Genomic DNA, 13,748 nt, shown 5'->3' with positions numbered 1-13,748 from the left:
TTTTTTTTTGACAGTGCAGAGAGGCAGCCTGTTTCTCATCACAACAGTTGACAAATTGACCTCTGCTGAGAAAGAAGAGAGTTGTTGGTGCAGACGTTCTTCATCCTTGCCCCAAGGCATCATAAACTGTATGTTCCTTTTGGTATTGTGATGTCTTTTGGGTTGTCTCTTCCTCTCCCCTTGTGACTCATTCTCACTCCCCTTTCTTCTGCTGCTGCCAGGAGGCCTTGGGCTGCCACCTGAGTCAGGCTCTCTGGATCAGAAACAGGAGTGCTGGAGCTGGTTGGAGGTAAAGGAGAAGATGTTCTCAGGCTGGTGCTAGGATGTAGGAGAAGAAATTGGTGCTACTTCTTTCTGGAGAAGAGAGACTGATATATTTACTTCTAGCACTGTRAGAATTATAGGCGGAAAATACATTTCTGTTTGGGTTTATCTGTTGTCTTCCCATCTCAGTACTGTTTTGCGCATGTTAGCAGTGGGAATAACAGGGGTGGGYGGCRGGAGGAGCAACAGCATGTTTCTGAGGTTCCCTCATATACGTACAGCACTGAGATGCGCTCTTGAAAGGCCCCATAGCCTTGTGCTTCCCATTTTGCAATCTCCCTTTTTGTCTAAAGCTGTAGAAGAACAGAAGGACCCCATCTTCCAGCTTTAATCTTGACGTAAAATTGAGTGTAGAGCAAGAGGGCAACATTTGGAGAAGAGGCTGTGTAGGTGGCTGGGTAGAGATCTTGGCTTTGCAGATCGAGTAGCTTACCTTGTTCTAGTCTGCTTCCCTGGACTATCAAGAGGAGGATAGTGTAGCTGGTGGATTGAAGATACCCCCATAGGGTGTGGGAGGGATAGGAAAATGGGGAACCAGCATCAGCAGCTTTAAATGAAACCAATCAGCCTCCCAAAATGTCTTCTGAAAGATGAGTGCTCCAGATTGCTTGAGGGATATTTTTAGCGAATACCTCTCCCTTCCCCCTAAGAACCTGGACATTAGCAAAGCAAGTGAGGAAACAGTTGAAAGACTGAAATGACCGTAGTGTTTCAGCAGCCTGTGGTATACTCTGTTCACTTCCTCTCTTCCTCGGAGTGAAATATTGCACTCTGTTTCTGTTGTGGTGTTGACCGACTGCTGCACTTCCCAAAGTTGGAGATCTTGCATAAAGGTGCTGCTGTAACTGATTGACTGTTCCTGGATTTTTCAGCAAGGTGCTGTATAATCTCACCTCTAAGTACTGCCAAGCTCCACAGCAGCTTTCTGTGGAAATGAACATCTTCCTCTGGAGACTCACTGAAATCCTTTTGGCAGATGCAGTTCCCTGAAGGAGCTCTAAGGGCTTTTTAATGACTGTGCTGCTGAAAATAGCTGGTAACACTGCTAGATTTTTTTTTTAATGTGCATGTTTTTAAAAATGTTCATTTGCATGTGCTTCCCAGTGGAGAGTGATTTAAAGGTTACGTAGCTTTGCCCCAGCTGGAGGCTGGTTGTCATCTGGGTCTCCCTGCCCTGTTGCTGGTGCTTAGACTTCAGTTTTGGCCCACATCTGGTTTTGTGGTCAGCTAATGTCTCTGAATTGTATCCCAACTCTCTCAGGCTTTCCTTGTAAAACAGATGCTCCAATCCCTTAATGGTCTTTGTGGCCCTTCGCTAGACTCTTGCCACTAAATCTGTCTTTTATCTACTGGAGAGCCCAGCACTGGATGCAGCACTCCAGATGGGCCTCACCAGGGCTGTGTAGATGGGAAGGATCACCTCCCTCGACCTGCTGGCAATGCTCTGCCCAATGCAGCCCAGGATACCATTGGCCTCCTTTGCCACGAGGGCACATTAGYCAACTTGTTGTCCCCCAAGATCCCCAGGTCCTCTTCTGCAGAGCTCCATTGCAGCTGGTTGGCCCCCAGCTTTTACTGGTACAGGGAGTTATTCCTTGCCAGTTGCAGGACTTTGCACTTCCCTTTGCTGAACTTCATGAGACTCCTGCCTGCTCATCTCTCCAGCCTGCTGAGGTCCCTCTGAACGGCAGCACAACCCTCCAGCGCATCAGCCACCCCACCCAGTTTCATATCATCAGCAAACTTGCTGAGGGTACACTCTGCCTCGTCATCCAGATCATTAACGAAGATTTCATACAGTCTGTGCTGGATCCAGTATTAACCCCTGGGGTACACTGCTTTGTGCCCTTGTTGCCCTTGACATCCCTTGCTAGGCTAAACTCCAAGAGCACCTTGGTCTTCCTAGCCCAGTCCCTGCATGCTAGGGCACTGTCCCTATATTCCTCTCARGTTGCTTGGCCCTGCTTTCACCATCTGTTTACTTCCTTCTTACGTTTGAGTTTTGCCAAGAACTCCTTGTTCATCARTATAGGTCTGCTGCCCCCTTTGCTTGACTTCTTGCTTTTTGGGATGGACTGTTCCTGAGCTTGGAGGAGGTGATCCTTCTGGTACAAGGAGTCACCAGCATCCAGCCTTTGCTTTTGGGGTTTCTACTTGCTGTCCTGCTAGGTATGAACTCTGCCTGTGTCTCTACTGCAGCTGGGGCTCTTGAAGCTGCAGAGTCTCTGAGAAGATCCTGTCTAGCTCTCGCTGATCTTCTCTGCCTGTTGACCTCCTCCTGTAACTCCTCCAGTTGGTGACACAGCTTTTCAACAGCAGCACATCTCCTGCAGGAAGGAAGGCTGTTTGTCCCRGCCTCAGGGAGAGGCCTTAGGCACTGAGACTTGCAGAGCTGCATCCTCCATCAGAAGCTCTGTCTGGGTCAAAGCCTCTGACRTGGCAAGGAGAGCTACTCCCACAGCTTCTGGGGGACATGCTCTATGATGCATCAGAACCCCACTTAAGGATGTGCATACTGGGCTGAACTGCGATGAGGACTCCTTTGTGAAATATTGCATCTGTTGTYTATCTTCTGGGCCTGGCTCTTATACAGGCCTCTTCCTAGCACTGGCTAAAAGGTTGCTTGACCCTCCCTAGCCAGGGCTTTGCTGGAACAAGGGCTCCAACTCCCTGTGGTCAGGGGTAACCCGTTGGGCTTGTTTGCAGCTGCTAGAGCTTCCCAGGAGAAATTAAGGCCTCCTGTGGCTGCCCTTACCTGGTTTTCCTTACCTGTTAGATTCTCTCTGGGTAGCTGCAAGTGATTTGTTGTTTGTTGGCTACCAAGTTTGGCACTCTTGCCTTTCCCTCCCCAGAAGAGCATGTGACAGAAGGCTTTGGTGATGGGCTCCACAGGAAAAGCTTAATGTCCTGAATAGCATAGATGCAGTACTGGCTTTTCTTCCGAGGGGCTGCAGTATTCCCTGCTTGGGCTACTCGGTGGGGTGGGGGCACATGCAGCTTCTTGCTCTGGCTCAGCCAGCAAGCAGGTGTTAGTATCACCTGCCTGTTTTGGRAGTGAGATGGGCATGGCTGGGAAAGCTCAGGCTGCTCTGCTACCAAGGCACAGGTGGCAGAAGTGACTCTGCTGCCTTGTCTCCCCTCCAGCAAGTGGGAGGGGGATTCCTTTGGTRTTGCAGGCTGGGGGAAGCTACCTGACCTTTACTGCAGATTTATTTTTGCATTACTTGCCCTTTTAACACGTGATTGAAAACAGGCTATAGAGGAGAGAGATCCAGCACTCTGTAGTTGAGCTGCTGCAAACAGTGAGAAGCATTTCTTGGAGAAAGAACCAAAATGGAGAATGTTTTAAAACTATGGTTTTCTGTTTTTTTTTTTTCTTTTTGTCTGATGTTGTTGCTAGCTTTTTCTYTCTGATGGATTGCCTACCTGCATGGAGATAAAGACCCAACCTTTTCGGCTGCTGCTGTAYAAACTTAGCATGACAGTTGCAACTGGTTATGCACTGGAAACAACCAGTGATGGCCRACACTTGCTGAGTCCTTTGACATTGCTGCACCTGGCTGTAGACAGTGTTTATTGAGGTGGGGAAACTGATGCATTTCATTTGGGCATCTATCCCTTGAGCCGAGGAGGAGTAATATGTGCTTCCAGATAGCATGTTAATAGATACAGGAGCCACTGTGGTTTCAACCAGCAAGAGTAGAACCAACAAGGTCATCAGCTGACAGGCCATGCTGCCAATGGTCTTCAGGCAGCAGTCRCTTCTGAAGCACAGTGGCTCTTTGGGATATCCAAGCTGCATATTAAACAATCAGAGCAGTCATGACTGTTGCTTGAATACAAGTGATTTCTCCAGTGCTTGGTGCTTGCAGGATGCCTTCTCTGTTGCTCGTTCCCTGTGGACCAGTGTAAAACGTGCCCCCAACCCAAGTAAGTAAATAAGCGGAGTTAGCTGGGGACATAGTGCGTGGCAGAGCCTGATGGCCCCTCGATTTGGGCTGCTGGTTGCCAGACCTTACTAAAAACCCTTGCTCCATGGGATGGATATTGCAACCATATGTGGACTCTAATAAAACCCTGTGCTCTGGGCAGTCTGGCCAAATGTTTTTTTTTGGAGTTGAGATGCTTTTATTCTTGTAGATCACCCCTTGGAGGCGGACACCTGAGGAGAGTGTATGTAGAAATAGTACATAGAAATACCTAAGAACTAAGCGTGCTCTAAATGTAAAGAGACTGTATAACTAAGTGGAGGAATGTGCTTTTTTCAAGAGCAGGAATGGTATAGCATATTTGGAAGCTAGGCCTTTAAGGTTAGGTGATTGATGACAGTGCACAGTGCAGTTGCCTGTTGCACCTTTTTATAAAAGCTGGATGCTTAAAAGCAGTGCCTATACTGCAAACACTAACCACACCTTTYGTATCTGGCACAGAGGAGGTTACAACTTTATTGAAAGGATCGTCAGCTCTCCTTTTTCTTGGGGCACTGAAATTCAAGCACAGCTAGAAATCCTCCTGAAAGAGTGGCAATTACAATGGGTCTGATTCTGAAAAAAAGTGCTCAAGCATGAGTAATTTGACTTGACATAATCATAGGGATTACTTGGGGCCAAATCCCGTGACAGCAAAGTCACTGAGAGTCTTGCCATTAACCTTGAATGGATTTTGTGAGCGTAGTGTAACTGTAGTGGGAATACATATAGTCTCTGTACRTGGAGATGTGCTCATGATGTGCTAAAACAGTAGACTGTGATCAGCAAAGCATATCTTAAGATGCTTCTGCCTTCCCTTCCCTCCTCCTTCTTTATTAAAGCTGTCCAGTACCATTCTTTAGCTGAGCYACAACAGTGCTGCAACTTGTTCCTGATTTAGTTGTAAACAGTGGAAAATGAATAGTCTTAAACCTCATAATTGGAGCTCAAATATTAAAGTTTTGCAGTTAAGCTGTGCTTAACATTTCTTGAGAACATTTTGGTATCTTGGAGGGCTTGGGAATTCTGTTGTCAAGTGTGATATCTGATGCGTCTAATTACAGTATTTCTGTTTCTCACTAAACAATGACAATATTTCCAAACACCCAGGGAGGGAGAGCAAAGCGGTTATGCTCTGATGAAATTGCAAGTTCCATTCTATTCAATATGAACAGCTCAAGTGCCCGTTAATACTTCATAAAATTTGAACTGAGAAAGGACTGCTAGGGCCCCTAGGCCAAGCTCATGCTTGCTATCCTTGTCCAGGTGGATATTTGCTATCCACAAGGTAGTTCTGTAGCTGCGTTTTTGTGAGGTTTTAGCTCCCAGTTGTTCTTGTGCTCTGGTCAGGTCATCTGAGAAGCTGCTGCTGTACAGTATCTCTTGTGTTTGGGTACCCATGGCAAGTGATGGGCTCTTGCCTGGTCTTCTTTTCAGTCTGCTTGCTGTGGCTTACCGAACTCAAGTCATTAGCATTTGTTTTCCATTTCCTCTGTCTGTAGTTCATTTAATTTAAGCTCTGCTTAGGAAAGTGTCCAAACATCTGTACCTCAAGGTATAAGTACCTAAGTCGATGTTTGTGAATTTTTCTCAAATATGYTTCAAGTTCAGGTGGAAGCTCATACTCACACTTGCCAAGTGTGTTTTCAGATGTGTCACTGAATGGGCATACATTAAGCTAGACCTTAGTTGTTTGTAGCAAATATCTACATATATTTGTATCTTGACCCTCTCATGCTTCTTCCTCCTCCTCACTGGAGTGTGTTGATCATTGTGCAGAAATCAATATGAGGCTGCTGTCTCAACGCTTTTATACCAGTCTGGATTTAAGTCACATGCTGAAAGGTTTCAAGATATCTTAACAACCACCTTTGAAGAACATCTATCTCCATTTTTTGCTTTGGATTCTTTCAAGCCAAATGTTTGGGGGTTTTGCAAATGTCAAAAAGCAAAGACACAGCTTACAGTAGGRTCATAGAGGTATTTAAACAAAGCCTTTTGGTGAAGCGACTGCTACAGTACTATTCTTGTGTACAGGCTATGGTAGAATTGTGTTTGTTGTGCTGATCTTGTATTACGATGAGTAACTCGCTTTTTTTCTGAGCAGCTTTCGTGCTGCTGAGTACAGCAGCTGCGGTGTGAGCTGGTAGCTTCGTGCTGAAGGATGCTACACTCTGCATAGAAGAATCTAGAGATCTTGAGCCTGATTTTGCCAACAGCTAGATGCACAAGGAAGTTCACATTTGTGAGTCACTGCTTTGAACTCGCTGAGATGGTTGTCCTCTGTGGAGTCTTGCATATGGCGAAGAGTCTGGATGCTGACTGGRCGGAGGGATGTACCTGGACAGATGCTTGCACCTACTAGCAGTGCAGAGCTCTTGTAAGAGCAGGTCTCTTCTATTCCTTATGCACTTAGTGCCCCTGAAGTATTCAAAGTACCGTTTCTGATTGATGGTATTAGGTTGCCATGGGACTGGAAGAAGGATTCTTTCAGGTCTTCAAAGGTGGCTAACTGATAGACTGCAAAGGGTAGGCTTCACAGTCACTTTTGAGGATGGAGAAGTCGGCAGTGGTCTGTGATTGGCAGCAAATTCTTGTGTTCTCCCTGCACAGCCTCTTTTGAGAAGGTCAGAGACAGAATACTAGCCTAGATGTATGAAGGCATTTCTGAAGTTCTCATTGTCTGGTGGGGGTACTGAAACCAGCTAAGAAACATCACCAAAATTAGAAAATGTGCAGCAACAGAAAGTTTCTCAGTGTTCATGAAGTTCTGACCCAGCTATAAGATATGTTTGCAGATGCTACCTTAACAATCTAATTTTCCTCTGTTGAAACTAGGTTTTGCCTCTTTCTAAGGACCTTTGATTGTAGACTGTTGCTGTTTCTTCTTAAATTAACAGCATTGCTAAACAAACAGCCTTGCAGGGGAGAGTTCAGGGAATGGTGCTATGTGCTGTCCACTGAAAAGTTCTCCAAAAAGCCAAAACATTCTCTTTGAAAGAGAAATTGGCTCTCTGCTGTTCTTAGAAGGGTTCTGCCTGAGATAAACCTGAGAGAGCTAGACTGCACTTCCTGCTGTGTGTTAGTGTCTCCTTTGTTATTCCTATAACTTTTTAATGGGTTGTGTTTTTTTTTTTTTATTGTTGTTTGTAATGTATTGTAGTGAAGGGGAGTAGGTTTGGAAATGGCAGTGGAAAAATTAACTGTGCCTAATGTAATGTGCTAGAGCTGAGAAAGAGTATGGTGTTTTCTGGAATGGGAGAATTTTTAAGAATCTAGAAATATTCTCCTTCAATTCTATGTGAAAATTGGAAAAGTGGGGCTAAGAATGAAGTGGAGTGTTAGGGACTTCCACAAGCGGGCTGAGTACCTGAGCTAGCAGGCAATGGGTTYCAGTGCACTGGAGCTTTGAGAGGCCATGCCCTTTAGAGAGCGTGACTCCTCCCTTCCCAAGGTGGAGAGGATCTGTGCATGGGGGCTGCTGGTGGYCCACTTGTGCAGGTCTTTGCCATATGCTAGGAACAGGCTTTGGCTGAGCAGCTAAGTGAAACTGAGGGAGGGAGGAAGGGAGGTCCTGGGAACAGCAGGTGATGTTCTGACCCTGGAGAAAGACTACTGTTCACATTGTTTTTGTTGCAAGCCAATGATTTGTTGCTGGTTTTAATGTTAGAGCAAAGCTTATTAGTAAGCTTGTTTTGATGAATGATAATTGCTGGATAGGAAGCTATCAGAAGGGATTCAATTAGTGGCTTCCACTCGTGAATGAAAGTTCTTACTTGCTATCTGATGCTCTGTGAAAATAAGTAAGGACTGTGCTGCTATTTATGCAGTTCTTTTCTGGTTTCTTCTCTACTTCCCCATTATCTTCTCTTTGCTCTAATACTGGCGCTTTGACCCTGTGTGCTGACTGTTCCCAAAGCAAGAGCTTTCTGATACCAGTCCTTTCATGCTTCTTGTGAAGAGATCTTTGTATTTGCAAGGACTGTGTGTGGGGGGGTGGAACAACAGCACTTGAAGAGCATTAAATACTTCTTCACTTCTCTCCTAAGGGACAAGGTAGCACTTGCAGAAGGCTGAATTTGTGCCAGGAAGAGCTCAGCACATGTACCGTCTCCAGTAAATCCTTGTAAACTGGGTCCTTCATGGCAGTTGTACCTGGAGCTAGACTGRCCTGGCCTCTTGGGGGTATGGGAGAGGGCACAGGGGTAACAGAACTACTCTGAAAATGTRGAGAGGTGATGGCCTTTACAAACAAAAAGCCACTGCTGTCCTAGAGATCTGGCAAGACTCCCTGCCCTCCTGTTAGGGGAGAGTAAATGTGAGCCTATGTCGCCATGACATCTCTTTGCCTACAACTGAACCAATGCCAGCAAGTTGCCAGTGAACGAGTCAGCGAGCAGTGACTCAATAAGGTCGCTGGTGCTTTTTAACCCTTGAGGCAGAGAGGTAACCTCAKTGCTAAGAGGTAATGCTTGGAGCCTTCCCCCAGGGCTTCTGGACTTGGGTATTGGTGGGCTGCTGCAGCCAGGAGGTTAGGTAGGAGAGCCCTTGTTCGAAGGGATCCTGGGACATTGTGTCCCAGGGACTGTAGCTCTTTCAGCAAAAGGAAGGCACATGTGAACCAGCTGTCTGTTGTGGAGAAATGCCGGATCTTAAGCTAAGAGTATCCATGCAGGAATGCCTGCTGCAAACCATTCTTCTACAACATTGCTTAACCCTTTTTTTTTGTTTGTTTGTTTTTTAGGTAGAAGATTAACTGCTGAACATGAATGCCTTTGTCTTGAGTGAMGGAAAAGCTGTTTAGAGAGGTAAGATAATTCATTTGCTTTTCAGAACTAGGGACTTAATTTTGATACTGGTTGGAGGCTCAGAGGACATGCACTTCATCTTACTTTGACTGTTTTTTSTCCTTTTCCTTTAATGATGAAGCAAAAAGATTTTCAACCTCTTTCTGATTTSTGGCTTCCTAAATGTGTTCCAGGGGAGATACAGAATCCTCTAAAAATTTCACRTGCGTGGGTTGTTCTGTGCCTCATGATGCTGTGTTTTTTGGTTTGTCTTGTGCTTCCCKTAGAAATGTACAGTAGATTTGGGGGTACTTGGAACTGCAAACTGCTGTTCTAGCAGGGATCTGCTGTTAAGTTTAGCAGAACTGGGAGGTCAAAACCATATCTGCGCTCTCCCATGTCTACCTTGCTGAGCGCTTCTTTCATTCTTTTGATGCTGAAGGAGTCTCTCCTCCTAGCATTGTCTGCTCTAACTGTTGGCACATCTTTGGACAGTGTATCCTCACTGCTCAGAGCTTAAGGTCAGCCCCAGTGCCCACAAGTGGCACCGTGCAGTTTGGCTCAGCAATATATTTACATGTACTTGGAAGAGAAGATGAGCAGATGAAAGTGCTTCARAAAAGGTCCAGTGCTACTAGAAATGAGTTTTTGGATGCAAAGGATGGCTAGAAGTTCTGGGACTAGGACTGGGGCTCAGAAATGATGGTCCAGCTCCGCCATGGTATGAYTGGAGCCGGTGAGCCTTAGTGGATAGGGCATTTGGAGAGGCAGCTGTAACCCTGTTTGGCTGAAGAAGGTCATGTCACCACTCTGTGCCTCATTCTCCCCCTATTCTCTTTTCCCAAAGCAGGAGACCTGCTCTGCCCTTGATACATGAGAGGAGCCAGGGATGAGCAGTGTCAGAGTACGCTGGCTGCAGTTCTGTAAATATAAAAGTTTTTGGTTACTTCCGTGAATTTGAACAAGGCTATTTTTGTACAGAAATGAATAGCTGGTCAGGTAATAATTAACTAGGACAGGTAGCCTAGTAATTGCCCCTCCTGGGTACTGTTACACTGACTGCATGGAGCTTAACCTGCACTCTGTGGAGGAGGAGCATAGGTATGGGAAGGAGAGATGAGGGTAAGGTTGCTACCCTCTTCTCAGTTTCCCAGGGTGCACTGATTTTTCCCTGTCCTGGCTGTTAAAATGGATGGGTTTGCATTGTGTTTAGCAGTGGCTGGTCTTGAGCAAGTTRCTCTGTTCTCCTTCAGTGTGCAGAGAGCAGCCAGTGCTTTCAGGRGGGATGTCTGTAGCAGGGCTAAGGGATGTCCTGCAAAAGCGAAAAGCTGTCTTTGCCATCTTGGCTTGGTTTGTGGAACTGAATGAACAGCRGACGGGCTGGGAGGGCAGCTAAGGGTGGGTGGCTTAGGGCTGCCCTATGTAGACATGTCCTTGTTGCGTGGTGTGACTGAGAAGTTTCCTCCATCCAACATGCACCCTCGAGTGGAGCAGTGGCTGCCAATGTCTGGAGGAATTTGGAGGCTGGATCTTCATAATGAGAAGATGATGCAGGCTGCAGAGCTGGAGGCTACAGAGGATGTTGAGTCGGCAGGATGCAACCTGCTTTCGCAGTGCTGCCAGGTGCCCAGCCTTCCCCTGGGGCATKCATCCTGGCACCCCACATCTTCTGACAGCTGCTGGGACACACAGCAGTGCTCATAGCTTTGGCAAGTTCATGCAGTTGATTTTGCCTCTAATGCTGGAATCAAGAAACATGCTTTGAAATCAATTAAAAAGCAGACCAGAGGAAAGRCAAAGCCTTTCCATAGCATAGAAGAGAGCTAATCCTCCTGGAACACTTAAGCTGTGCAGTGTCTATTTGTGCCTTGATCAGCTCTAGACTCGGAGACGGACTGAGAAGAAGGGTGCTGACGAGCAGGCTCTGTGTTCCCAGTGGATAGGGTKGAGTGAATTGATTTGCACACCTGTAAAGTTCTAGTTGCACAACTTAACAATGAACTGCTGCTCATCCTGGTACAACTGTGAGATAAGGGTATCATCACAGTTTACAGCCCTAGTAAACAGCTCCTTGTGTGARGATAGTGGTGTTCTCTCCCACACTGCTGTTGTGGTGGTTCTTGGTGATAGCTGACTTCTTTCATTCCCAACATCAGCCCTGGCTCTAAAATTTCCCTTTTGCTGCTGTGGCTGRAGGCCAGTACAGCTCAGATGGCTGCTTAGACCATCCTATGTGCTGAGATGACTTAAGACAGCAAGSGCAGGTAGAGATTGAGTGCACTGTAGTTATTGCTCCCCTTTAGAAAATGTCTGGCTTCTCTGGAGGCAAGGGGCAAGGCTGTTGATTTGCTCTCTTTTAGGGAGTCTGGTGTGTCATGCTTCTTCCTACATTGTAAGTATTTTAGCTATTTATTACGTTTAGCTGGCTTTAGGTGTAAGTTTTTTAACTGGAGTGTTAAAAATCATGAGTTGTCTTTCCAGTGAACRTTACTTTAAGGCTCCTGGTTAACCTTACATTCTACTTCTTCCAGCTTGCAACCCACTGCAAGCGCTGCCCACATGTCCCATCCAAGCTGGCAGTGCTCCTAGCAGTGTGCTTGTGGCTAGGACACCACCTGGTGTGGTTTGTGGTTTGTCCAGGTTTCATCCTTTGCTTGGCCCTGATGGGGTTGTAGATGCTAGTTAGTCAAACAGCCCCTATACTCTTTTGCCTGTAATTTTTATCGGTGCAGCTTGGGTTTCTGGCTCACACATGCATTAATCAGTGCCTCTGCCTCTTTGTATGCCATGAAATGGTGGCAGGTCACCAGAGCTGGTGTCTGGCCTCTGACAAACCTGATAGGGTTGAGACAAGAAGTGGTTGGATGGCTACTAGGGTAGAAAACTGCTGAACCTGTCTCTGAAAGAGCTTGGAGGGCTTTSTACAGCTCTGCAGCCTCTCTCTGTAATACAGCCCGTTGTCCGAAGTGGCAAACAGTGTTATAAATAATCTGTCCACTTCCCAGGAAGAGGGGGGAGATCCATGTAGCTCAAGGAGGGCAGTGGGCTGGGAGGAGGATGAGGGCCATTCCTCAAYTTGCCCCATGCTTCCTGTAGGACCTCAAGACATCACTGGCTCTTCTAGAGACTGCATGACTTTCCCTTTAGGTTGCTCCTTCAGCTTCTGTAGGAAGCAGGGCATGGGCCTTGGGCCAGGAAATTTGTACCCTTTGCAGCAAAGTCTTGCCTGGCCCAAAGGGAAGGAAGCTAAAAGCTGATGTTACAGCAGGGGTTGAGCAGTAAGACACACAAGCTGCTTGCTAAGCAGAAAGGCCATATTTCTATTTTCCCCCAGCCCAGCCGGCTCCCCCATCCCAGCCAGCCAAAGCAGAGCAGTGTCCTTTGCAGCACGTGCATCATGCAAYACTGCTCTCGAGACTGCATCACTCAGGGCACCATGATTGCTCCTGGGGGAGGAAAAAAAAATGTTTTGTGTAGYTTGGTAGCCCGAATGTGGATGCTTTAGAAGTTAATGGTGTTTTTATCAGCAGGCTTTGCTGTGCGCATTCACATGCCTGTTTATTACACAGGGCTGTGCTGATTTATTCAGCCAGTCCTGGCTATCGCATTCATTGCTTCCAGAGGGTAATTGCACCCTGAAGAGGATGCTGTGATGGGCTTGATGGGCCTCTTTCATTTGTTAGTCTTTTTTTTTTTTTTTTTAAAGCTTAAAAATATTACACTGAAGGTATCAGAACATTTTATATAATGCTTTTGCAGAACAATTTCCAGAGAATTTTTAATACTGTAATGAAATGTTTTGGCTAGGTTTTAATGGAGCTAGGGCTTGGTCAAGAACATTGTCTTCAAATGTGCTCACCTCCATGCAACGTGCCAGGCAAGAGTCTCTCCCCATGAGCTGGCGTGCAGCTTAGCGAAGAGCCAGCAGAGATTTTCCGTTGCAGAAGGAAACAGGCAGCAGTAGCTTTAATTGTGTCTCCTCTTGGTCCCCTAAATAGCCTCTTGTCTTTGGGGTGCCCTCTGTCATCACCCATCTCCCGAGGATCCTGGCTGTTCTTGGCATGTGCCCGTCTCTAGGGGTGAAGTGACATTTGTATACTGAGGAAGTGTCCTGGGTGCCTCCCTGTGAGTGAGGTTTTGCTTAGATAAGCAACTTAATAAAATCGGGGAGGACAGCTGTACCTGTGGGGTGCTGATGGATGTTGGATTTACTACATGTGGAGGTCAAAAAAAAAAATGATGAAAGCATTTATAGCAAAAGGAGAAAGCATTTGCCTGAGAGAGGTGTGAGCCTGGGATGGGTAGCTGTGAACGTTTGGCACCTCTGGGATAGGAGGAGGACAAGGGGAGCTCTCCTCCTTCCACACGAGTCCCTGGGATACCGTCCGGAGTCTCCTCGGAGGATGCGCCGAGGGGCTTGGGAAGCACACTTGCAGTTTGTTCCTCCCCGAAAAGTCTCTCTGACGCGGCAGCAGTAAAAACAAAGAGGTTTTCTTCAGTTTTTATTTTTAGAAGACAATGAGCGAGCGTATCAGGCAGCAGGTGGAAATGGTATCTCTGAAGTTCAGGCTCCCCCTCTGCCCTCAGCAGGAAACGCGTGCCGCATGTGTGGCCGGCTGGGCTGTTTGTAGACAAAGAGTTTCTTGATGCTTTTTTTTTTTTTTTTTTT

At 46.5% G+C, this 13,748-nt stretch overlaps 1 protein-coding gene across 4 annotated transcripts in view; it reads left to right on the top strand.

Moving 5' to 3' along the window:
- LOC146594720 (ankyrin repeat and fibronectin type-III domain-containing protein 1-like) overlaps positions 1-13,748 on the top strand; it is a 302,120-nt gene that overhangs the window by 16,774 nt on the left and 271,598 nt on the right. For 2 of the 4 annotated variants that reach the window (XM_085307010.1, XM_085307011.1), the window contains exons 3-4: positions 15-128; positions 9,037-9,100. The gene's annotated coding sequence lies outside the window, so the exon portion shown is untranslated. The remainder of the gene's footprint in view (positions 1-14; positions 129-9,036; positions 9,101-13,748) is intronic. The other 2 variants (XM_085307012.1, XM_085307013.1) reach the window with 2 other exon arrangements.

Source organism: Rhea americana, unplaced genomic scaffold (assembly GCF_003343005.1).
Source record: "Rhea americana isolate MKP2758 unplaced genomic scaffold, rheAme1 scaffold_250, whole genome shotgun sequence".
Classification (NCBI taxonomy): domain Eukaryota; kingdom Metazoa; phylum Chordata; class Aves; order Rheiformes; family Rheidae; genus Rhea; species Rhea americana.
This window is presented reverse-complemented; position numbering and strand designations above follow the sequence as displayed.